Source organism: Ochlerotatus camptorhynchus, unplaced genomic scaffold (assembly GCF_037179485.1).
Source record: "Ochlerotatus camptorhynchus isolate MF236.1 unplaced genomic scaffold, CSIRO-AGI_Acam_v1.1 ptg000232l, whole genome shotgun sequence".
Taxonomy (NCBI): Eukaryota; Metazoa; Arthropoda; class Insecta; order Diptera; family Culicidae; genus Ochlerotatus; species Ochlerotatus camptorhynchus.
The window spans coordinates 6756733-6783305 of NW_027040722.1; the positions used below are offsets into that span (position 1 = coordinate 6756733).

Sequence of the window (26573 nt, forward strand, 5' to 3'; positions counted from 1 at the left end):
AAAATATATTGATTGGTGAATTCAGCACTCGTTGGTTTACCAATTCTACTGCCACCGCTCGCTGCTGCCACCGCCGGAATAGTTCATATCTAGCTGATATAAGTGAACTCGAATCTTGCCTGCCAAACAACTGGTCATGAACAACTGCTCGTTCAGCAGGAACGAAATCACGCTTATGGGTTCATGGTTCACGAAATCATGATTTCATTTTGAATTTTATATAGCGTTAAGATTTTTTTGGTTGCACTGAATAGGTGTGAACTATGTTCATGGATTTGTGATTACAGTCTTGAAAATCCGAATTAAGTAATCACTTTTACGGGAATAAAGTCATGAATTCAGATGAACTAGCAGTTCACGGAATCATGATTTTTTTTCTTCACGAATAAAAGAACGGTTTTTTTTGCGTGTGAAAACGGTGAAAACGAAAAAGAGGTACAACCAGGATCAGTTTTTTAAAGTAATAGTTTCATCTGAATACCCAACTAACCATATCGTATCTCAGTGACATTGTCTCACTCTGAACCTACATTTAAAGTTATTTTGTGATTATATGGTTACTTGGGTACTCACATAAAATGTTGTGCAAGTACCACAAAATCAACAACGCCCAACTATGGACAGCTCAATGCTATTGAATCAGCGAACACCAACATGATAGGAAACACTAAGTAATATATAGAGATAAAGCTCAAAAATACAGTTTTAACTGTACTATCAGTAATAAACATCAAGCTGTCCCATATTGGATCCTGCCAACCCACGGTGCCTGCACGGTAATGTGGGCCATCAGAATGGTTCATCGGTTGCGAAGTGAAGTACTTCTCAAACTGAAGCGATACATTTTTCAATGTTTCAACTTTATCCTAACGTAAACTTCACATTATCACCCATATGCCCATCCACACCCGAAACCCATCCCCCACACAAAATTAAATAAAAAGGTTTCGAGCAAACACGCCCGGACATAAACGAGAATTTGGGTATACAGCTTCACTATCGCAACTACGGGTTATCATCGAAAGTAGGTACTTGCATTTTACTCAGGCACTTTTGAGCAAAGTGTAATCATTCTCTCATACTCGAAATGTGCCACGACCAACCTGGCACAACGATGCCCTATACGCTCTCTGATCAAAGCGCAGGAAGTACAAATCAATAAGTTCTATTGTATTTTTATTGCTTTTGGCACTACAATTTAAGGTTGGTACAATGGATTTTATTGCATTGTAACAATAAGTTCTCTTGTTTTTGTATGGTACATTTTTATTCGGGTTCTCCCAAAATGTTTATTTTTTCCCCTCGAGTAAACCGTACATACACACTAAGATTATTTTACCGAAAGTTGAGAAATTTTACCGACATCTCAGCAACGTTCGGTGATTTTTCACAGATTTTCTGTGATTTTTCCCAGATATTCGTTAAATAATTACAGGAAAACTGTGAAAAAACTTCGAGTCATGAATGCATCTATGGATGCAAAATGTCTTACATAAAAAAAACTAAACTGTTTACCGAACGTTGAGCTGTTGAGATTTCGGTAAAATTTCACAGATTTCGGTAAAATAATCTTAGTGTGTACGTATAGTATGAATTTCATTGTTTGTAGTTTACTCTTGTTATACTACAATCAATGAAATATCGGCTCCGTAAAGCTCCTGCGATTGAACTTCTTAACTACATTAATAGGAAAATATTACTTTCTATATTTAATTTTCAACACCAAACAGCAACATCCCTATCTTCGATATAAACACGCGCGATGTTGCACGCTCACGTGTAGTAGTGATTGCGACACCCCGGTCGATAGCGATTGTTTCCTATATTTGTTGCACTTATTGCATCGCACTGGCGCGTTGTCACCTGAGCTTATTTCAAAAGTCCTATCACGGACGACGACGCGGTGACCGCCACTGCTTCAAAAACGTTGCACCGTCGCGACGTCCGATTTGAACTGTGCGTCGACGTCGATTTCCGTCTCGCCGTCGTCTTCTTCTGCACTCCATTCCATCGGTATTGCATGTTAGTGTAGGTAAAGTATATGCACCGCGCCGCATTAGTGTTTTGAATGTGTGATGTGGTTTCGGTGTGGTGTGGTGTAGGGATGCCGAGGGGCGATCGCGCGCTGTTGCTTGCTGTGCCAACTCTCGATCCGACGATCGCCACACACTTGATCTTCGCGCCCGGGTGCTCGCGCAACATTCTGAAAAGTACAACCTGAGCCAGAGGATCGCAGTCGAGTGAAAGATTTCGTTGCGTGCGGAAGCAAGTAACCTGTTCTCTGCTGAAGCAGAAATTTCGTCGATTGTGCTTTTGAGTGCTGGGCCGGTGTGGTTCTGTTTCTGTTTTTGGTTCCCCTGGAATAATTAATTGTGAGTAGTGTGGGAATGATGATGATGGTGATGAATTTCATTCAGACAGTGCGCGCAAATGAGGGCAACTGGGGGAAAAAAGGGGTATTTAAGAAACCCGAATTAAGTGACATGTGATCGCGTAGCTGCAGAAATTGTTCAAAAGAATGAAAAACAAGAAAAAGCAGTGGAATTCTTCGCACTTGTGAAATACTAAAAGAGCAGAACGAAAGCCTTAAGGTGTGTTTGTGTGGTTATGATTGCAAAACTGTGGGTCCGCGAAAAGGAAAAAAAAAACCCGTCTGAATTAATGACCAGTCCCGAGTGTTCTTACGCGCGAGAAGAAGGATTCGAAAAAGGAGAAACCAGTCGTACAGAGTCCAAAAGCAGTATTGAGCAGCAGTAGCAGCAGCAACAGTAACAGAAGCCTTCACTTTTTCGCAATCTAATTGGCCCATATCATGTGAGCTGAAATTGTGGGTTTCGATAATTGTCAAAACAATCTATATTTCGATTTCGAGTTGATCTTACAGGACATTAAGGAGTGCTCAAGAAATCAATATCAACTGGAGATCAGCGTGTCTGAAGTGAGGATTAAGTTTTTTTTTTGTCTTCAGTTGGTTGCTACCACCTTCTATGTCTACGGTTCTAGCGTGACTATACGCAAATTGAGTCGAGGGTTGGCATCCGTTCAGTTCCTTGTTTGTCAGGTCGGACCTGACGGTGTACAAATATTTGCTGATCGGCTGTTTGTGCTGAGGCTGTACAGAATAGGATTGGTTCTACTCTGCCCGGGGTGGAGAATCTTCGAACCAGAGCACGAGAATCAAGGCAGCAAACGTCTGTGTCGGGGTGCTCTTAATTGGTGTGTAATTAGTCTGTTATTAGGTAATTCGTTTGTCAGAGGGCGGAAGTGATTCTTAGATTTCGGTGTTATGATTGCCTAGCCTAAGTGTGACTATTGTCACTAGAAAAGGTTGTTTGACGTGAGGCATTATTAGGGTTACTCACTTGGATAATTGTGCTCTGGCATCAATGTGTCTAATGGGCACACAATTTTCTTTTGTAATTATGTCTTATAGCTTTATAAATAGTGCTTTGTAATTGAAGGTGAACTAGGTGGTTTGTCCTGGTTGTATTTGAACTGATTTCGAAGAAATAAAACCTAATAATATTCAACAATTCTCCGTGTTAAGCCCATTTCTTCAACATGGTCGGATTATAACCTTGGGATGACCAATCTTAAGCCTTGCTATTTGTATGTAAATTTATGCGGTATAACTTACAATTTTAGTTAGATCACCTATTCATGCGTCTTGAATATTCATTTTAGATCAGGATTGTGGAGTCGGAATCGGAGTCGGAGCCGGACGCATTTTTCAACATTAGGAAAACAAAAAGTACCTTCATATTAAAAAAAAAAAAAATGGGAAATTTGTGGGTTTGTTGGTTACTTGGGTGTTATGAGTTCCATACAGTTCCACGATTCACGAGAAAATACCAGATTACATTTATTTACCATGATACAAGTATTACAAATATCGTATCTGAGAGACTAACGACTGGATTAAACTGGATATTCACCTAGTTAAGGCGAGTTGACTGTACTATATAGAAGGTAATCATCAATGAAGTCTAAATATCTTCAACTTCCTTTAGAAGTAGTTCATTGTATTGCAAGGACTATTCTAACTTCTATCTGATTTTTTAAGAGAAAAAAAAGGATATTATTTTCCATTGCAAACGCAGAGTGGAATTAATTCAACTATTCTAAATAAAATTCCACTATCAACCAATTTTCATAACTTTCATCATGATTTTTCGATACACATATCACAACTGTGAAATCTGAATCGGAGTCGGAGTTAGATATATTTTTGAACATGAGGAGTTGAAGATGGAGTCGAAAAAAAAATACCGAGTCCGACTCCGACTCCGACTTAAATGAATAATAAGTCGTGCCAAAAGCTGGTCCATGGGCACCTTTTTAGGCTCATGATCAGGGATGGAAAATCATTTACATTCATTTCATGCATTCATTTACATTCATTTGCCTCTAACTTTTTTACCAACAGAATTCCGTAAAATTGTGTTTGAAGCTTTTGTAGGCTTTGATATAAGCTACATCTTTTGTCAACAACTCAAATCTGTATCTCTTATGTATGATGAATCAAAGCGATAAGAACCCACCATTGTTTTTCAGGGAATGTAAATTACATTCCTTGAAAAACAATAACATGTTCTGCCAGCTCTATTTCGTCATGCATAAGAGATTCAGATTTGAGAAGTTTTCAAAAGTTGTAGTTAATATCAAAAGCTACAAAAGCTTCATACATCATTTTACGGTATTCGGTTTATGAAAAAAGTTAGAGGCAAATGAATGTAAATGAATGCACGAAATGAATGTAAATGATTTTCCATCCCTGCTCATGATCACCGTGAAACCTCCTCATATTGCAGATCAAAACTGTATGCTTCTATGGTTTTTAGTGCGTTTATTTTTTTTTTTAAATTTCATTCGAAGTTGTGGATTATTTATTTTGTAAATCTGACCAATTTTATTTCATAGCAATTAAGACCAATATAATTAAAAGGTCGGCATCTGAGTTTGATTTCCTTGTAATTTAATCTCACCAACAGTTGAGACCAATGAACATGATCTATTTATTTGGAAATTGTGACAGATGCTTACAAAAAGCACCGTCAATTTTCGTTGAAATTGATGAAAAGTTGAGATCAAGTCATTAGAGGCTGTGCAAATTTTCTCTTGCAATATTCTCTTACAAATTACGACCACCCAAGTAACCACAAGGATTAATAATAAAGCGTCTACTTTAATTCAGAATTCCTTATATTCGCAAACTACAGATCAGCAGTGACCTGGTTTACAAATATCGACATCTGGCCCTATAATCACATATAACGCAACTACTAAAGGTTGAACTTGTAATGCTTGTAAGCTTTCTATAATGCTAAATTGATGCAGTGATCTGTCATTTCAAGTTGGTCGGTTTTTTTGGTGTTGGTCGGAAGCATGGTGTGTAAGAGTGAAAGAGATGAAAAGTTCTATCTATATTTTTGTTTACATTTGCTCCTTTCAATGTCGATAAAGTAGAACATGCAATTACTTTGACTCGGTTTGACATTTATCTTCAGGTCTAATATCAGCAATCGTGAAAGCTATTTGGAGACTCTTCTCTAGCATTTTACTGGCCAATTATTTCGCCTTTTTCGGTCTTACCATCGGCTGGTCGACTGTTATCGATAGAAATTATAAGCGTCTATAATGCTGACAGGCTGCAACTTTAAAGTGCTTGTTGGTTACTTTTGCACTTCATTGACTAAATTCGTTGGGAAATGTAGTTTTAATTTTTTTTTGAAATTAGCAAGTTTTGGGTTTTGGCGACGATACTACCATAGCGGTAACTCTAAGACTAGAAGGTCCCGAAATAACGTGCTCAACTTTTTGGCTCAGCTCTGGTACTCTCTTCGGTCCCAAGCTAATCGATTCACCCCTCGAAACATAGGAAAAACCACTAACCCCTCTTTTTATCTGTCAAATTTCCATAGCGAATCAAAACATACATAGTTAGTTTAGTACTAGAATTTCGACTAGAATGGGGTACGTTAATCGATTTGCTTGCGACCAATAGGCTAGTCAATTAGTGAGCCAATTTTAAATCGTTAGTTTCCAACCGGTGATACTCCCATGCATCTCCATTGATTTATAGCGATTGTGACATGGTCACGACGCATAGTAGTCTAGTCGCATGGGAGTATTGAGCGAACACCCAAAACTTGATAACTTAAAAAAAAATGTAACCCAATATTGAAAAAAAAGCACATCACTGATTTTTTTATATGTTGTGTAAAAAAGCCTAAATTTTCAAGGAAAAATATAAAAAAACATATTACGCTCTTTGTCTAAAAACCATGAAAAACACACAAAAACACATTCAATCAATGTTTTGCAATACAGAATCCCAATTGTTTAATACAAATATAATTTTAATTCCCTTTCATTTGATATTTTGATCTTTGAAATCGAGCCGGTTCAAAAGTTACAAATTTGTGAAAAAAGTAATTTTTGAAAAAAAAACATTTTTTAAACTACCTTAACAAGGAAATAGGCGCCGAAATGACAAAATAAAAAAAAAAACGCTTCCCATATTTTGCGATAAGAAATAAAACTACCAATTTTTACGAAATTCTTAAATACACAGTATCGTTGAACTATGGCTGAATACTTAAAAATATAAATTCATAATAACACACATAAATGCATAAATACATAAACACGCAACTAAATGAATAAATAAAATTAAATAAATAAATAAATATACAAATAAACAAATAAATAAATACATAAATTGATACATTGATAAATTGATAAATTGTTAAATTGATGAATTGATAAATTGATTAATTGATTCATTGATAAATTGGTTAATTGATAAATTGATAAATTGATGATAAATTAAATGATAAATTGATGATAAATTGATGACAAATTGATAAAGTGATAAATTTATGATAAATTGAAGATAAATTGATGATAAACTGATGATAAATGGATGATAAATTGATGATCAATTGATGATAAATTGATAAATTGATAAATGGATAAATTGATAAATTGATACATTGATAAATTGATAAATTGTTAAATTGATGAATTGATAAATTGATTAATTGATTCATTGATAAATTGATTAATTGATTAATTGATAAATTGATAAATTCATAAATTGATGATAAATTGATGATAAATCGATGATAAATTGATGAAAAATTGATAAAGTAATAAATTCATGACAAATTGAAGATAAATTGATGATAAACTGATGATAAACTGATGATAAATGGATGATAAATTGATGATCAATTGATGATAAATTGATAAATTGATCAATTGGTAAATTGATAAATTGATAAATGGATAAATTGATAAATTGATACATTGATAAATTGATAAATTGTTAAATTGATCAATTGATAAATTGAGCAATTGATAAATTGATAAATTGATAAATTTGTTAATTGATTAATTGATAAATTGATTAATTGATTAATTGATAAATTGATGATAAATTGATGATAAATTGATGATAAACTGATGATAAACTGATGAAAAACTGATGATAAATGGATGATAAATTGATGATCAATTGATGATAAATTGATAAATTGATCAATTGATAAATTGATAAATTGATAAATTGATCAATTGATAAATTGATAAATTGATTTATTGAGTAATTGATAAATTGATGATAAATTGATGACAAATTGATGATAAATTGGTTATAAACTGATGATAAATTGATGGCAAATTGATAAAGTGATAAATTGATGATAAATTCAAGATAAATTAAAGATAAATTGATGATAAACTGATGATAAACTGATGATAAATGGATGATAAATTGATGATCAATTGATGATATATTGATAAATTTATCAATTGGTGAATTGATAAATTGATAAATGGATAAATTTATAAATTGATAGATTGATAAATTGATAAATTGATAAATTGATCAATTGATAAATTGATAAATTGATAAATTGGTTAATTAAATAATTGATAAATTGATTAATTGAATAATTGATAAATTGATGCTAAATTGATGATAAATTGATGATTAACTGATGATAAACTGATGATAAACTGATGATAAATGGATGATAAATTGATGATCAATTGATGATAAATTGATAAATTTATCAATTGGTAAATTGATAAATTGATAAATGGATTAATTGATAAATTGATAAATTGATAGATTGATAAATTGATAAATTGATAAATTGATCAATTGATAAATTGATAAATTGATAAATTGGTTAATTGAATAAATAAATTGATGATAAATTGATGATAAATTGAAGATAAATTGATGATAAATTGATGATAAATTGATGATAAATTGATGATAAATTGATGATCAATTGATGATCAATTGATGATAAATAAATGTTACATTGATGATAAATTGATGATAAATTGATGATCAATTGATGATCAATTGATGATAAATAAATGTTACATTGATGATAAATTGATGATAAATTGATGGTAAATTTATAATAAATTGATGATAAATTGATGATAAATTGATGATCAATTGATGATCAATTGATGATAAATAAATGTTACATTGATGATAAATTGATGATAAATTGATGATCAATTGATGATCAATTGATGATAAATAAATGTTACATTGATGATAAATTGATGATAAATTGATGGTAAATTTATAATAAATTGATGATAAATTGATGATAAATTGATGATCAATTGATGATCAATTGATGATAAATAAATGTTACATTGATGATAAATTGATGATAAATTGATGATAAATTGATGATAAATTGATGATAAATTGATGATAAATTGATGATAAATTGATGATAAATTGATGATAAATTGATGATAAATTGATGATAAATTAATGAGAAATTGATGATAAAATGATGTTTAATTGATAATTAATTGATGATAAATTGATGATAAATTGATGATAAATTGATGATAAATTGATGATAAATTTATGATAAGTTTATGATAAATTGATGATAATTTTACGATAAATTGATGGTAAATTGATGATAAATTGTTGATAAATTGATGATGAATTGATTAATTGTTAAATTCATGTGTTAATAATTTAATAAATTTATAAATAAAAAAAATAAAAAAAAACATAAATTAATAAACAATTAATAATAAAATAAAATAAATAATTAATAAAATAAATTATGATTTTATAAAATAATGAATAAATAAACTAATAAATAAATAAAGTAATAAATAAATAAAGTGATAAATAAATATATAAATATATAATAAAAATAAAATTAAATAATAAATAAATAAATAAATAAATAAATAAATAAATATAATTTTAAATAAAAAAATATATACATAAATAAAAAAAAAAACAAATAAATAAAACTAATTTATAAATAAATTAAACTAAATGATAAATACATAAATATGTATGATGCCTTCCTGCAGGAAATTTTAGATCGTGAATTTAAAAAAAACAAGGGTCTGACACTTTGATTTTTTAGGATTCTGAGACTTTGGAAGATTTTCAAGATTTCAGGCTTAGACATAAATTCGAAAATTGTATGCAGGCCTAGGCTTAGAATTTTGGTCGACTTAGATACCGGATTTGTGACCAATTTAAAATTCGAGACCTGCTGAAATTTTCAATATTCAAGATTAATTAAGATAAATATCCCAGACAACAACAATTTTCTTTATTTGACATGTTACCAGCGTTGCCAGATACACCGACTTATAAGTTTTATACCTATTTTCGAACTTGCTACCGATATACAGATATTTTTTTCTCAAAATACAGATTTTTGAGATTTCATACCGATATATACCGATTTATTTAAATAATCAATATGATTATTGCCTGCACGCGCTGAACTGTCAAAGAAAGCTATTGTGAGAGGCTTTCATTTTTCTTTTCTTTTTTAATATCTCAATTTTTCATCATTAAACATTTCTTATACGATACTCTATCGACTAATGTTAATGAATCGTGAATCAGGTGATCGCCTATCCCGCTAATTCATGGGAATACTTTTATTCAGTGAACAATAAGGTCCCCTAAAATTTCCATTTTTGACTTCCTGAAGTTTATTCGTAAGTTATTTTCCGATTCCTCCCAGAAGTTATACCGATTTCCCATGGAAGCTTCTTCTGACTTCGCTCGAAAGGTTCATCCATTTTCTCCCGTCAGTTTTTTTTTATTACTTTATTAAAGAGATTTTCAGCCTTCGGCTGGTTTATCTCTGCAACCCGTCAGTTGTTTTATTCAATTGCCCCGGAACATCAGAAATGCTTTCAGAATTTTATTGCGGTTCGTTCCATTGGCTTCAGGAAAACTGCGGGAACTTTTAAGAAGTTCTGAAACTTAAGAAATGATCAGAATTTCGGGTACGTTCATAAGGGTAAGTTAAATTAAAGAAAGCTTCATTAACTTCTGTTAAAATTCGAGAACTCTGGAATTTAAGGCAACTCTAGAGAACTTATGGCAACATCATAAATATTTCGGAAACTTCACAAGTCCAAAGAACTTCAAGGAAATGGTTTTTGAGGGCAGTTCCGTTTGTTTCAGGAGAATGTGAAGATCTTTTGGGAAGCTCTGGGAACATCAGGACAGATCAATAGTTTTAGGAAAATTCCTGAAGGAGTTCCGAGAAACTCAGGCAATTTCTGGAAACTTCAACGAAGTTCCGAGAGGTTTATACATATTTTGGAAACGATATGAAAGTTGCATGAGCATCAGAATATTGTGAGCGCATTTTAAGAAGTTCCGTGGCAGTTTCGAGAACTTTAAAAAATTATAAAAATTAGGGAGATCAATGAACTTCAATGCTGATGGTCCATTAATTTAAAGATTATTGATAAAGATATTAAGAAATTCAAATTTTCAAGATAGTCCAATGACATTCAAAGAAGATTAGAGATTTTCTGGTATTTCCGAGAACTTCAAAACAGCCCCATTACACTTCAGGCAAATTGAAGGAACTTTCAAGGAGTTCTGAGTAATTTATGGGATGGGATGTTCCGAAGTGCATTTCAGGATTGTTCCGAAAACTTCAGGTCCGAAAACAACAACATTGCGGTGTCTTTAGGGATGGTTTTTGAATTTCAGGAAATTATCTGTATCTTTAGAACATGCAAGGAAATATTTTTTTTTTTATTTTTTATTATAGTCACTGTAACGCTCTTGGGTCATTCGTGACTTGTCCGGCGGTGAGATTTGAACTTGTGACTTTAGCGTGAGAGGTATGGATGCTAACCACTACGCCGGGGTCGACCCCTTAAATTCAGATAAAAATGATTAAGAAACTTTCCTGAAATTAGAAAAAAATCCCCACAATGTCTCTGAAGTTTTTTAAACATTCCATAAATGATTCTAAATATCACATAATTACTCGGAACTCCATGAAAGTTCCTGCAATTTTCCTGAAGTCTTCCGAAATTTTTCCCCAACTTGTCCATGAACTTTCTTTTGACTGTTCCGTCAGCCCTCTGGCTTCCACTTTTCTCCAGAAGTTTCTTCCAATCTACCTTAGGAAGTTCGTCTCCAAGAAGTTTCCTCTGTCTTCTCCAGGAAGTTCCATTAATCATCTACCGGATGTATATATCGAATTCTCGTACAAGTTTCTTTCGACTTCTATTGGAAGATTTTCCGAACTTCTTCTGGCTTCCCCTGGAAATGCCTACTCCTGGAATTTACTTCCAATTTCCGTAACTTTTCTGGCTTCCTCTGGATGTGTCATTAGATTTCTTTAAATTTTCTTGGAAGTCGGATGATTTTCAACCTTTATTCACACTCTGGAAGATTTTTTTGTTGGTTTCCTTTCAGAAGCTAATTCAAACATTCCTCGGAATTCATTTTGAAATAGTAAATTTTCAGTTCTTAGTCCAAAAGTTTGAATTTTCGCCTTCAAAAACGACAAAAATATAAAATTAATTAAAATGGCAAAACCGGTAAATACTGAATTTAAAAAAAAAAATTATGCCGATAAGCATGAAAATAATCTGGCAACGCTGGATGTTACCCCTTTCCCCTTTATTTTGACACCGGGCTACGCACTTGTTCTTAGATATTACACAAACAAAGCAATCATCGCCTTTGTTTAGGCTTTCATTTTGTTTTCAAAGACATATTTTTTAACGTGGTAAATTATGAAAATAAATTCATATTCCAAGAACCTGTTTCTGTGCTCCTGATGCACGTGCGTGCTGCTACAATAAAGATAGAATTACACATTTGTACTGGATGTTTTTGTTGAAAAAATAAACCATTACCAAAATAAATCCAACGCACTAGGGCTTTGGACCTTGAACGACCTGCGTCAAGACGTTTTCCATTCCGTCCGTTAGTTTGACTGAGAATTTATTACACTCCCCTGGGACTTTACGCCGGCTCTCAACTTTGTATTCTTTGAGCATTTCTACAGTTGGTTATTGTGTGACAAGTTCAACCATATTCTTTGCCCAGGGAAGTCGTGATATCGAACCCAGTCGCCTTGCTGTAAAGCGTATTCCAACAGTTCAATAAAGTCTAACCTTATTTACCTTGAGCAAAAGTGATCCAAAGCATTTATGCTAAAAGCTCTTAGCTGCAAACTACACCATTACCAGTGCTAATACCTTAAACTAGCAGCCAGTAGTGAAAGGCGAATTCATTCATATGCCGACGTATCAATGTAAACAGTTGCAGTTGAGGCCTACGAAATTTAGCGAAACAGATCTCCAATGTTGATACTTTTTTCTTACCTGTGCACATACCAAAACAACAACAGCAGTGCTGTTTTCTGTTTGCATGCATACAGACAACAACAACAACAACAACAGTCGTCATCCGTTGGTGTTCTACGGTGCACAGCGTGGTCGAGCATTATCTTGAATCTCGCGAAACATACTGTAACAGCCTTGATTAGAACGTTGAATCTGTGTAGCTGATTGCTGCTGCTGCTGTTGCCGCCATCGTCATGTTTTGTCGTGAATCAAGCAAAAATCCTAACCGCACTTTCACACCCCCTAAAAGAAACTTTAATCGATCTGCAGGACTTTCCGAGTGCGAAGAACATCCCACCCCCGCATGGAATGATTCAACAGTTTTCTGTATTTTCCCAGATCTATCCTACAGCCGGGTCAACGACGAAGGCGAAGCGTCGTCAAGCGAAGGAATTTCAGTTGTGACTCGATTTCGAATTTTATTTGAATTTGAATATTCCTACGGGTGAGTGAGTGAGTGAGCGAACGAAAAACTACCGCGTGGATCAAGTTGATTGAGCCAAAAGTTAGTAGGCGGTGAGTTGCTGGTAAACCGAAAGTGAAACGACAACAGCGCAGAGCTGTATAACCTTTAGGTTCCTGCGTGGAGTCTGTGTGACATCGAGGTGCGGTTTGAGTGCGCGGAGTGAAGAGGGGAAAAAACGGTTTCCAAGCCAGTAACAGTCGGGGATTTTGTTGTTTTGTGAGTTCTAAGTGTTGTGTCTTGGAGGCCTTAGTAGTGTACGGATCGCGATATTACCGTTACCATTCACCGTCGTGCGTCTAGCGTCTAGTGGACTATACGAAGAGAGAGAGAGAGTGAGAGGAAGTGAATAATAAATTTGCGCCCAAGGTAAGTCTGTGATGTTGCCTATGTGGTTGAAAATGCATTAAGTGTGTTTCTACAGCGAACCGGTTGTTGTTCTGCAAAGGTTCTTGAGATTAAGAACCGTGGGTTCCTATGGGAGTATGGATCTGAATTAACTGCACATTTGTTCAGTTTGTTTTGTTGATGTTCAAATTTCACGATTGCAATATAAATTTGATGTGGTGCTCATTTTGAAAATTAGCGACGCAATTGTTGGTTTTCCGACTCTGAGTGCCGCTCCACTGCATGCGATTCGGTCTCTAATAAGCTGTCAATCAATCGCCTTGCGGTTAATCAACAACCACTCGGAGCGTTTCCTAGTCAGAGCGACCTTCTCTTCTCGGCCATCATCAGTGCACAATCCCGATAGTTCCAATCAAAACTAGAGTTTCTAATCTCCTCTTGGAGGATTTCGCACCTTGGCTAAATCTCACGGAGCTAATTCTCAATTTCAATCCCACGACCTCCTGACCATATTAACAAAACGAGTCGAAAAAGTTCGAGCTTCGCATTTGACACTAGCCCATTTATAGCCCCAGTCAGTGGTTGTGGTGGAAGACAACAAGCAAGAAACAGACAGCTGCTGCTCGGGGCTTGGTGGCGTTGATTGCAGCACCTTTCGCCTCCGAGTTGCGCGCCCTAGTTGACGACGTCAAGGTACCCCTAACAGTTTCGCAGCGGGTGGTGCTTGCATAGTTTTGACAATACCTCCCGAGCAACGGAACATTCCGAGAGAGCGTTTCACCGCATGCAAGATACCAATGCGGTGAGAAGTGGAGGTCTCTCTTATCATAAATAATGCATTATTTCTCACATCAAGCTGATTGCAGCCGGCAGTCGTCTCATCTAGCTTCTTGTGATGATGCTTAGATTCGTGCTGATGAGGCACTCGTTCCCCATTTCTACGCATGTGTGGGTGTGGGTGGGTACATAGAAGTTTGGTGAATAGGCACCACACCACCAGGTTCAATAGGGTCACGAGGTGTGCAGAACAGCTCGCAGTCAGTCGTGCTCAATTGAGCGTGTAGAACTGTGATTGGGAGGAGATGGTTGTGAACGAGGAAACGGAGGGTCGCCAGCAACAGTAGTGGCTAGTGATTCAAGAATGTGGTACCGAAGGTCGTAGAGCGACGCGGTGACTGAGTTGCTCTAAATACTGGTGGCTTGAATGAGCAGCAACAGAAGCAGAAGCAATGGTAATAAAGTTCGGTTTGGTTTTGCTTCGGTTGTTTCCTACAACGCCCCCTCCTTCCGCGGTGTTGCTGCACTGCCAGGTGATGATGGCCGGTGGGAATTGCGAGATGGTGGTACACTAGGGTGCTTCATTCTGAAAAAAGTAATGAATTTCTGATGGGCCACCCTCCAGTTCGATTCATAGCCCCAAAATATGAACCTGTGCAAAAATTGGTAAAGATTGATGAAGGTTTAGAGGTCGCGCCAATGATTTGAAATTTGTATGGGAATTACTATGGAAGAATTTAAAAAATCGCTTATATCGCTATAACTTTGCTTCTACTTGTCCAAATGTCGAAAAAATTTAGTATGTTATTGCTATGGCAATAAACAAAAAGCCTACAGTTGCTACGCTCAGTTTTGCAGCGTATCAAGAATTATAAAAATGTGAAAAAATGGCAAAATAGGGTAAATTGACAGATGAATATGTACAAGGCAACAACGCCAATTTCATCGCAACAACAACAGGCTTGTTGATCATTGTCATGACAACCACATATTTTTTTTTTTCAACGTTTGGACAACTACAACCAAAGTTAGAGCAATGTAAACGAAAATCAATAATTTCCCATACTAATTCACCAAAATCTCCATACAAAATCCAAATCATTGGCGCGACCTCTAAACCTTCATCAATCTTTACCATTTTTTGCACAGGTTCATATTTTGGGGCTATGAATCGAACTGGAGGGTGGCCTATCAAAAATTCATCACTTTTTTCAAAATGAAACACCCTAGTGGTACACTTACGAAGTTGGAGCGGAAGTGATTTCGGAATGTGTGTTTACTTTCGGCAGCTCCGTGCCTAGGTGATGGCGAAGAGGACTGATGTTTGGATTGTTTTTAAATTCAGTAACACACGTCGTTTGTAGCACGCTTTTTTTTTCTTAAATACAATACCAGGAAAAGACTTGATAGCAGAAAAGTACACGTGGATTCATCAATTTTGAATTTTGAACAGTTTTGAGCCGGGATGTATGGTAAAACGGGGTGAAGTTGATCATTGAGGGGAAGGTGATCACTACACCGTTCATTTTTCGATCCTCAACTATCCTGTCTTACGATATTTGTTTGAGAGAATTTGTTCAGTATTTTTAAATAATACTTTTAACACGTTTTACCAAACAAACAACAATGCATTCTACTGCTCTTAATGTACAATTTTGTGGAAGTGATTAAATATGAAAATTTGAGCTGTTCATCAAAATCCGATCATAATCAGCTTTTATTCTGGTGCTAAGCTTGGCGAAATTGCTTATTTCACTAAATTTTGATTTTATGTGAAAAACTGGTAATAATCGCCTTCGAGAGACTTTTGAAGTATCATGAGACGCATGTTTTGCTAAACAAACATCGTCTTTATCCTTTTTTAACAAAGTTATTTCAAATTATATTTTAAAATCTAAATTCATCCACCTATGGTAAGATTTGACTCTTCTTACTTATTTAAATTCCGACACAATTCAGGGAATCTAAAAAAAAAACTGCAAAGTTCTAGAATTATCTGGGAATTGTGTCATGAATAGTATTTTTGTAAAATAGGTTCGTTGGAGTTGATGTATCTGTTCATATATTTTAGTTTGTTGATTGACTTTAGTTTTATTGTGCAAAGTTTTGAAAGTCCACAAACTTGTATTTTCTCTAAATCATAAATCTTGAAAAAAAAATCCCAGAATTTTCAAAATGTGTTTTCAAGTTCCAGAATCATGAAAAAGCAAGTGTATCTAATTCCTAGGTCTTGAACATTTTTCATGGCCGTGCTAAAGATTTCGTCACTTTTTAAAGTCCCATAATCTTGGACATATGTTAATCCAAGATCAAAATTTTTCCATTCTGCAGAAGTCCCAGAAATCATTTGGTGTTTTGATTTTCGGATTATGACTCAGCAGTCTTAAATTCCAATTCTCTCGGTTGAACGTTTCTCTCCTGGGGCGAGAGCGCCGAAGCGACTGAATCGAAGTTCGTTTGGTATTTTATAAGACTGTTGAGTCTTAAGCTGGAAATCACAAAACTTACCGATTCAGTCGAATACATGGAAATTTTCGTATGTCTGAGATGCTATAGAAGTTTGCATATACAGGGTGTTCAATAAGTTCGAATACACTTTAGTAATGTGTTTAAAAATGAAAATACAAGATATTATTTTCTGAGTCAAGCTGTATGACGAGCTTGAGACGTTTCTCAAAAGAATCGCACGCGTCAAGCACCTGGTCCATCGACATCTCGTCTCAGATCTTGTAAATGAGCTTCTTAAATTGGTCCATACTGCTCACTTGATGTTCGCTTAGCTTGGCCAGCATGTACGACGGGGGGATTAGGGTCCGGGGAGCTGGGAGGCCACAAAGTCTTATCGAGAAAATCTGTCAAATTCTCCCGACGCCACGCTTGGACGATATTCGCCGTGTGCGCCGTCCTGTTGAAAGACGTAATGATCCTTCCTGTGGAGGTCCCGAAGTGCCGGGGTCACAACCTTCTCCAGAACCTCGGTCTTATAGTACGCGGCGTTGATTTTCACGTTTTTCTCGATGGGAGCTTCCCACGCCTGGATCCGCCCCCCCAACCATCATTGACTTGGCGCTCTGGAATCGCGGGATGTTTATTTGCGACGGGGGGATGCTGGTCAACGTCGGCGCCCACAGCCGATCATTTTGGACATTGTGCGGCTGTTGCAAGACAAAGAGTTTCTCATCAGAAAACACGAACTCCTGGCACGCAAAGTATCAGTTTGGCTCTGTCCAGCCTCTTCTTCGTTGTAGCCTCCGTTACCCCGTGAACCTTGCGTTTCTTGTACGGCTTGTATGCCACCTTGATGGCTGCTGGCGTCCTCACCGAACGCGGCCGCTCGGATCTCTGGTACCGACGGATGGTGATATAGATGAAATTCCGCTTCATCCCGTGGGATTTCAACCGCCGGAATATGTCACCGGGTCGCTCACCTTTCGCAAACAACATTACTACGACGTCGCGGTACTCCTTCATCGTGCGCGGCAAACAAACAAAAAATGACAACAAATCGACACCGTGCGCGTCGATTAGTCTATATATGAGGCTAAAGGTGATACCAATACTAATACACAGACTGCACATGGTGCGCACCTACACAACGATGAAAAGTTGTATTCGAACTCATTGAACACCCTGTACAAAGTGCCAACTACATGAAAAAAATCCTGAAAATTAGGGAATTTCAGGGAATACATTTTTGGACGTGGAAAACAGGGAATCTCAGGAAATTTAATTCAAACTCAGGAAATTTAATTCACCTTCGAGTAGATTGGTGCGTCTGCTAGATCCAGCTGTGTCCATCAAAAAGCAATTCCTTGCATTTGAGTAAATGCAAGAATGGTAAAGAGTTAAGCTGGGCTTAGACAAGGCAAGGCATTGATCAACTCAGTTGAATTCAATTAGCTTGAAGAGTTGAGCCTGGTTCAACTTTTTTTTTTTAATTCGAGGGAGTTGATCAAGTCAGTTGAATGGCATGGTTTCAACTGAGTTGATCAATTGACTTGCCTTGTCTAAGCCGAAGCTTTAAGAGAAGATGATGTTTTTTTCTAAATACTTCTAGTTATTGTTAATTTTGGTGTTCTTAAAAGCTTGACCAGCTCAGAGAACCAACTAAATGAGAATTTAGGATAATAGTTTTGCGCTTAGCAGGATTTTTTTTTGATTGCTTGGAGTAGCACTTCTATGATTGAATAATGATTCAAATATACGTAGACAAGCATTGCCTTGATAGCATATAGTGGCTTCATTGAGTATTCTAGGTCTTCATTGGAAACCTGTTTAGCTCGTAAAATTAGCTTCTCAGTGAAGTTTTATGATTGCAATGTTGCTGCTATTGGAATTTAGATGGAATTAACTTACAGAATTTTAGAGAAGAAAGCGCTGTTTTTACGGTTTCCCACTGAAGGAATCCGCCCACGAATTAATTTTTGGTTAAGCGTATTATCCGGAATAATTTTCTTGCGGAGCTGAGTCTCAAAATGTGCCCAAGGCAAAACAAATATAGTGGGGTTAAAAATAAGTGTTTCATATGTAAAATGCAGAGTGACCAGTGAACCGAGAAAACCGGAAAAAAGCTGGGAATTTGAAGTCACCAGGAAACAAAACCAACAGATGACAAATCTCAAAAATTACCTCGTCCTATCTTCGAAAACAATAAGATTTCAAGACCCTTAACTAAAAAAAACTTTAAAGAGGATTTTAATTTTTTTTTGCAAAACAAATTTGAGCAGATTTTAGAATTAATTCTAGAGATAACACCAAAGTACTTCAGAGAACATTTTCTAGGAAGCTTTAGGAAAATCTTCAAGAGAGTTTTGATTATAAAGAACTTACAAGAGTGAAGAGGATTCTAGGATTCCAAATACCAAGGGAAGCGAATGTTGAGGGTACAATTCCAAAATATTTCTGCGAAGATCTATAAGAAAATTCCGAGAATAATCCCTAGCGCATTTTGAATGGAATTTCTAGAGAATTTTAATGAGAATTCCATGCGATTTTCAGAAGAATTTAAAGGAGAACTCCAAGATAATTCTTTGCAAAATTTGAAGACAATTCTCGGCGGGAGAATTTCCTCTGCCCGATGGTATGGTGTTAGCAGGGAAGGGGGACTACAAGTTTTGCTCATTAAAGCTAATAGGTCCTTTTCAATTGTTGCTCGACAATATGAGGTGAATTGTTTGGGAACTCTATGGATGATTTCAAGCAAATTTATAAAAAATTGAAGCTCCGGTGAATTCTTAGAAAGAGTTTAAAATTCGTAGAGAATTTGACGTAGTATTTGAAGTATTTTTTGGAGTGTTCTACAGAGAATTTTTGGTCTGTTGTAAAGACATTTTCAAGGGACGTCCAGAGAAAAGAACTCTCAATAATAAAAGCATGTAAATTTTTGTGCGAAGACTTCGAACGTGTCGCAAATCCAAGTTCAAGATCCAGCAAAGGTGCTGCTGTCTTAGAAATGACCTAATTAACCTTCAGCTCAGTCGCATTCAGTTTTATGCTTATTTCAAATGTATATCGCTAAACCGGAAAAATTTCAAATATTCCGGGGGAGAAACGGGAAATTGCTCATTGAGATTTGCTGGTCACCATTGAAGGGTTCTAGGGTTGAGTTTGGAAGTAGTCAGAATAGAACTTCTAAGGGTGAAAAATTCGCCACGCGAAGGACCTTTTCTTGTATCAGTGAGAAACGGATCATGAACTTGCTGAAATCTTTAAGCAATTAAGCAAGATTTTTTTTTTAGATTCATATCGAGATTGTCGCGGTTTCCTACACTACCTTGAATCATAGTAGGTATCAGCTTAGTAACTGCTTGAACTACATTTTTTTACATTCAATGAAATAGTCGAATGCTTTATTTAATTTGAAATTGTACTGGGTTAGAGGTCCATGTCTAATTTAATGAAAAAAATGTCCAGAAAGTACTAATGTATATCTGATGGGGGTACCCGGAACATATCCAGATGAGATCCATGTGGTTCTGGGCACTTAAAGTAGTTACCATTGAACTAGGGTTAGAATTTGCATGTGATTTGAAGCGTCGCATGATAGGTTTTGGTCGAAGTAAAGAACTAAACACTTCCCTAGAGGTGCCCGGGAGTGGCCATCGGGGATCTGAGCATTCAATATGGGCACTGTTGTTCTTGTTTTCGAATTCTCATTTGTTTTGAGGTGTCGCATGCTATGTTTGGAACGTTTCAGGTCAATTCTATTTTGAAATTCTTTAGAACTGCCTTCCGCTATGGGAATGTTTGGTAAGTGATGTGATCATAGTTTTAAGTAATTTATTGTTTTCCGAAAGTCAGGCGAATAATATTAACGATCTTTAAAAGCCTTAAAAAAACACTCCCACACAGTGAGCAAAAACAGTCGCCACTAGGCCACCGATGCCATTACATCACAATAAACCATAACGAATGGCTATCGTTCGAGCCCAGTGACAGATGAAGCTAAAGCTTGGTCGAGTTAGAATCTGGACGCAGAATTATACCAAATATTAATATCAAATTCACGTATGAAAATAGCATAACTGGCAACTTTAATATGGTATTGACGAACCTGACATAAGAGGTAAAATACCATAAATAATACCTCAAAAATGTTCTACGAATAACACAATAATAATTAATTTAGTTATTATAATAACTGACGGATAACAAACGCTTTCTTAAAGCCAGAATACCATTATTTGTTTTTAATTTTTTAATGTTTTATAAGGTCCAATAGCTCTTTTAGGTGTTATTGGCTCAAAACAGAAAAATCACGTTTTGTTATTTTGGTATTCATTTGAAATTTTATATTTTACAAAATAGTTCGATAACTGAATAATATCAAATCAAGGTTATATACCAAAAGCATTAAAAAATAAGGCATCATACTTCATTGAAATATTCATATGTTATCGATTAAGCCTAGTATACAAATCGAAGCAGAACGAAATTTGAAGCACGCGAAAAATCATGAAATTTCGCCAGCGAAAAAGGTTGTGAAAAAATGTGTGTGGAACATTTTCCAGTTTTCTTTTTTCGCAGTTTACAGTTTATGTGAAACAAAATTGATCAATTTACACCTCCGGTGAAGTAAAAATCTGACAGATACGCTCTCCCGAAACGTCAACTTTTCGCTTAACTGCTGCTCTTTTCGCGTAAAAAAAACAAACGTAAGCGAAAAAGATGCGATCCACAACATTAGATTTCGCTGGATCGTATCTTTTTACAGTTCAAAGCGAAGTGAAAAATTTACCAATTGCGTTTTTCACGCAGGTGAAAAAATTAGTACGTTGTATGAGATTTTCGCTTCGCTTCGATCTCTATACAGGCCTTTATTCATCGGTTCTTGATCAGCTAGCGAGTGTTTTGCCGGCTCTCAACATAGTTTTCTAGATGCGCTTCTACAGTTATAAATTGAGAGCTTTATATGGCAACCAATGCTTGAATTTGTATATTGTGTGGCTCAATGCAAAGGAAAGTCGAGAAAATTTCCAACCCGAAAGATTTCCTCATTACTGAAAAAATCCTGTTTCCTGATGGATAACTTGCCTTTTTTCCATCCTTATGATCTCATTTTTTGCAAAGCCAATCTTCGATATTTCTTCTTGTCTCTAGTCTCAGAATCACGAAGATTTCATCTTCATCCCGAGCCATGTATCACTTTTCCAAAAATGATTAAATTTCAATCATGTTTGGTTTGTTTTCAAAGTCCGTGAAGAATCTTGGACATTTTTTGAATCTCAGAATGTTTAAAATGTCTCAAAGGCTAGGTAAGTGCTGCTGAACTATCGAAAAATATTCATGTCCCAGAATCTTGAAGATTTGTCTTAAAACAGTTTTAGTCCGGGATCTCATGATCTTCTAAATTAACTTCAATGTCTAATTCAGCCTAATGACTCATTCGACTCAATGACGATCGGCATAATAAACTCGTCCCGGAGAATTGATCTAGAAGTTCTAACATGCTCAATAATGTTCTGCTCGATTCTGATTTTACTAAATGCACGAATTCTCCAAACTAGATCACGCTTGATTTTCGTAGCAAACAACTGCGGTTGATACTGGAAGCTGTGATATCGCAGCTCGGAATATCAAGCTAACTAAACTCATCAGCTGCAAATCTCACTAAACTGTGGTGAAAATGAGATTCATGATTTTTGATTTACACCCGAAAGTAACCGAAACCTCCATAACGGCTGGCAGCAGTCGCTTCGTGTCTGTCATCGGTGAAGAGAAAAAAGAGATAGCAAACTATACTTTCTCTTTCTGAGAAAACGAGGTGCAAGGGAATCATTTTTGCAGCGATTCAACTCTCAGCTTCAACTTTACACGTTGTGAATAGTCTCGCAATATCGAAGGAGCTTGTAAAATCAATATCATGCATGATACGTTGCTCGAATCAGTGTTCACTCGGATGTCGACAGAAGCAGGCCACTCTCGATGTGTGTCACGCGATCGTCTGTTTACTCGGCAGCAACCATTGTGTGGTCCTCCTCACTGTTCTTTCGGTCGATGCGTCGTTGACTTTGGAAAGCAACCATTTCGTGATGAGTGCGTGAGTGCTGACCACGTTTTGCGTCCATTGCTGCAATGGAAGCGCTTTGACCCCCGTTGGCGATACTGCCTTACAATTAAACCACTGGAAGCGGGTCCCGTTCTAATGAAGTAGACTTATTGTTGTACCTTTTGACTATAGTTTTAAGATGTATTGTATAGTAACCAAGAACCTTCGCCTCTGTAAAGTTAATTCGATTGAGCCTTATCAAATAAATCAATAATACACAATGTTGCTCTCACGCGTGATATTGAGAGCGTATGAGAGAGGAAAAATATGATTTTGCTAATGATTATGCCATCACCTTGGTCTTGACTAAATTTTAGAACCCGACGAGTTTCGTGAAGCCCCATAGTATCGTGTGGGATATATAGTTGTAATGGCAAAGTATTGCAGGTTCTCAACATTATCCTGGAGTTTGGACCTTGATGTTTCACAGGTTCGACCAAGTATTGTACGTTGTCATGATTTCACAGGTAACAATTTGATGCTTAACAAGTATTGTTTAATCGATTTTAATTCAACCTTAGTTTGAATAATTGTTTTACATAGACCACGTTTACCTTTGTTGAGCTTTTAAACATCTAAATATGGTGATTTTAATCAGCCAAAAGCTTAACAGTCATATAAATTATAAGCTTTTTAAGGCATTAAATAACAGTCTTTTCCAACCTTTGTTCAGCCTTCTAGTTTTATTAAGAAAAAAAAATTGAAGACCGCTGCATATCTTATATAAGTTTTTGGGACTGCAAAAAGGTGCTGACTAACTAATTGGATTGACATATTTATATTGTTATTATAAGTCTAAAAATTACCTTTGCATACCTATTGGACCACTTGAGCATATAGGTATGATCATTAACTTGAAACACGTCAAATTTAAGTTGAATAACAGTAACCGGGAGAGTATTATACAGCAATGCAGAATTGTAAACAACAACTGGTGACAGTAAAAGACACCTCTCATTTTCAAGTGTAGTTAATACACTGTGGACACAAGTGCGCGATTTATTTCGGTTGTCATGTGGAAGCTGTTTTAGTTCCATAATTGAGTTATAATTTTGGAATTCTGTCTGAAAATTCAGTGCAATATAGCAGTCAAAACACAGAAATGCAAATGTTAATGCTTTCGACGTCGTCGCAGCCCACTTCTACGAGGAGCTATTCCTAAAAGGCTACTCTACCTTGTCTCTACTGCTGCCGCTGCTTGGGATTAGAAAGGTAGGCAGTGAATTTAGAAGAACTAAAATGCCGGAAATGCAAGAAGTGACACTGACTACATTTAGCAAATCAGACTATCAAAATATTTGTAGTGCATTGCTGATTTGTGGAGTAGTGTTAAGCATAAATAAGGCTTGTTCAATGTGGATTACAATTAGATTCACTTACTACTAAATCAACTATATATTCAGCCTGCTGTTAATCAGCTTTGAGCACCTTAAATCAACCAATAATCAGCTTCTGTTCTTACTGTTCAGCTTGAATTGTTATTTGGGTTGCCATGTCAATCCGTACAGTTTCGTGAGAGCTGACTGCGTCATGTGGCTCACTGACGCTGTGTTAGCCAAATATAATAGTTTCTCCAATGTGCGAGGAGTTCCGAGCTTAAAATTCTAAAGACTCAACAAGGGTTTTTTTTTTTCATGACCGATTCCGCAGAGCTTCCTGAAGCCCCATAATACAGTTGTAATGGTAAAGTATGTCGGGTTCTCCAGATTATCATTTATCAATCATCCAGCTCCACAAGGTCTTGGATGATATACTGATGTATTTTACTAATCCTTGGGCCATCGAAGGTCCTGATCACATCCATGTGTTACATAAAAAGTTGAATTAGCAAAATTTCTTAGGTTCTCCAAACTGTCAAGAGTTCCGATCTCAACAAAATCTTTCGTGGTATGAATCCTATTAGTATCGTGGAATTCTGTGACATCAATTTAGACATATAGTTGTATAAACAGGTTCACTCAAGCCGTAGAGTTTACAGGCTCAACAAAGTCATCAAAACTATACGAATATGTAGAGCAATGTTTGAACTCATCAAACCGTATAATACAACTTGTTAAATTGAATGTCAAGAACACATAGGAGAAATGGCCTAAATGCCCCTAATTTGGGCTCATACATAAATTCAAAAATCGACTAAATTTTCAATAGCGACTAAAAATATCCATTAGTACCGTCCCAATGACGCGTTCGTCTAGGTAAAATTGATAAATAGCAGATTTAGAAGTGATCAAATATTCAAATTATATTCTTCAGTTATTATATCATCGTATTAGGTTGATGTAAAGAGAGTGTTGGCAGTGTTGCCAGTAGTACTGTAAAGTGTTAAATCAGTAAATCAATAATAATAATAATATATGAATAGGAGGAGAAGTAGTGCCCAACAAACACACACATACACCACTGCTGACTTCCATACATGCTTATGTCTTATGTCGTTTTCGGTTTTTACGGATTAGCTGCACCGGTGCAACGCCGCCGTATACCCGAAATAATTCAGGGCGTAGGTATCAGTTGCACCTTGGTTTACAAACAAATGATGTTGAGCTGTCAATGACTCCCACTTGTTGACGCTTACACCGTACTGGTGTACTACACCGCAAAAACGAAACCGACGTTAATTTAACGTTGGGCTGGTTGTGAATGCTTTGTTGTTGTTTGGGTCCGATAATGATTCGTGAATAACCCGTTGGAAGTTTTTCACAATCATTCCTCTTCTGTCCAAAATTTTCCTAATTGCGTCAGGATGGTTGGTCGAAAGATAATTGGTCTATTGGGACAATTGATTCTGAGAAGTTGGTCAATTATCATACGGGCAATAGCGCGTTGACGGGTGAACGCTTCATTTTCGTAGATGGTCCAGTTGAGCTGAGAAAGTATTATACCAACTGTAGCTCTATCATCGTTATCTAGCTGACATCCGTTTCCTTCATACGCCTATGAATTTTCGGAAAACGTCTTCCGTTTCGCTCCAAGTGCAATGCAAATTTTTCACACAAACCACCAGTCGTTGGCGTAATTTAATAAGATCGAGCTGTTCACTTCCGATCACCTATTCCAAACAAGCCTTACGATATAATTCCAATTTGGATCGAAAAACTGCGCCAACCGATGTATGTATCCTCCTCCTCGTCGCCGTCGTTGGAGAAAATTGGCCATCGGTGCCAAAATCGAGGCAGCAAATTGCGGTTACTGCAACTCTTTCTTTATGCAATTGTAATTTTATCATACCAATAGCCACCACAATAGCAGCGCACGCAATGATGGAGGAGAAGATTGCCATCATCACCGTCATCGATGTTGGTCGGTGTGCTGTGCTGTGCTGTGGCTCATCGTTGCTCGCTGGCCGAATGACCTACACCGAGGATGGCACCACACACAAGTCACTCACTGCTGCCCCCTACACGACGGCCATCGGCTAGCGAACTGGACGGGTAGCGGCAGTAATGTAACGACACCGGAGTGAACCGACGACGAAAGCAGTGAGAGTGCGTCCTCGTCGATTTTTGTCCTGTAGCTAGAACGGAAAATCGCGAAGTGATCGTGTCCGGAGTGAAGTGTGGGAGTCTGGAATGTTCCAGTAGCACATCGCGCACAGCACATCACAATGTCAGGCCACATGATCGAGCTGATCCTGCACTGCCTGGACTATCTGATGCGTGCGGTCGTGTACGAGGAGGAAAATTTCCTGGTGCTGTTTCTGTACGAAAAAGCAGTTTATAAGGCGATGCAACATTTCTACTGATT

General features: G+C 36.4%; 1 protein-coding gene across 2 annotated transcripts in view; it reads left to right on the plus strand.

Annotated features, from left to right (window-relative positions):
- Nucleotides 1-2205: 2205 nt before the first annotated feature.
- LOC135704187 (serine-rich adhesin for platelets-like) overlaps nt 2206-26573 on the plus strand; it is a 171287-nt gene continuing 146919 nt past the window's right edge. Inside the window, exons 1-2 of one of the 2 annotated variants that reach the window (XM_065225620.1) lie at nt 2206-2372; nt 13033-13525. The gene's annotated coding sequence lies outside the window, so the exon portion shown is untranslated. The remainder of the gene's footprint in view (nt 2373-13032; nt 13526-26573) is intronic. The other variant, XM_065225624.1, reaches the window with a different exon arrangement.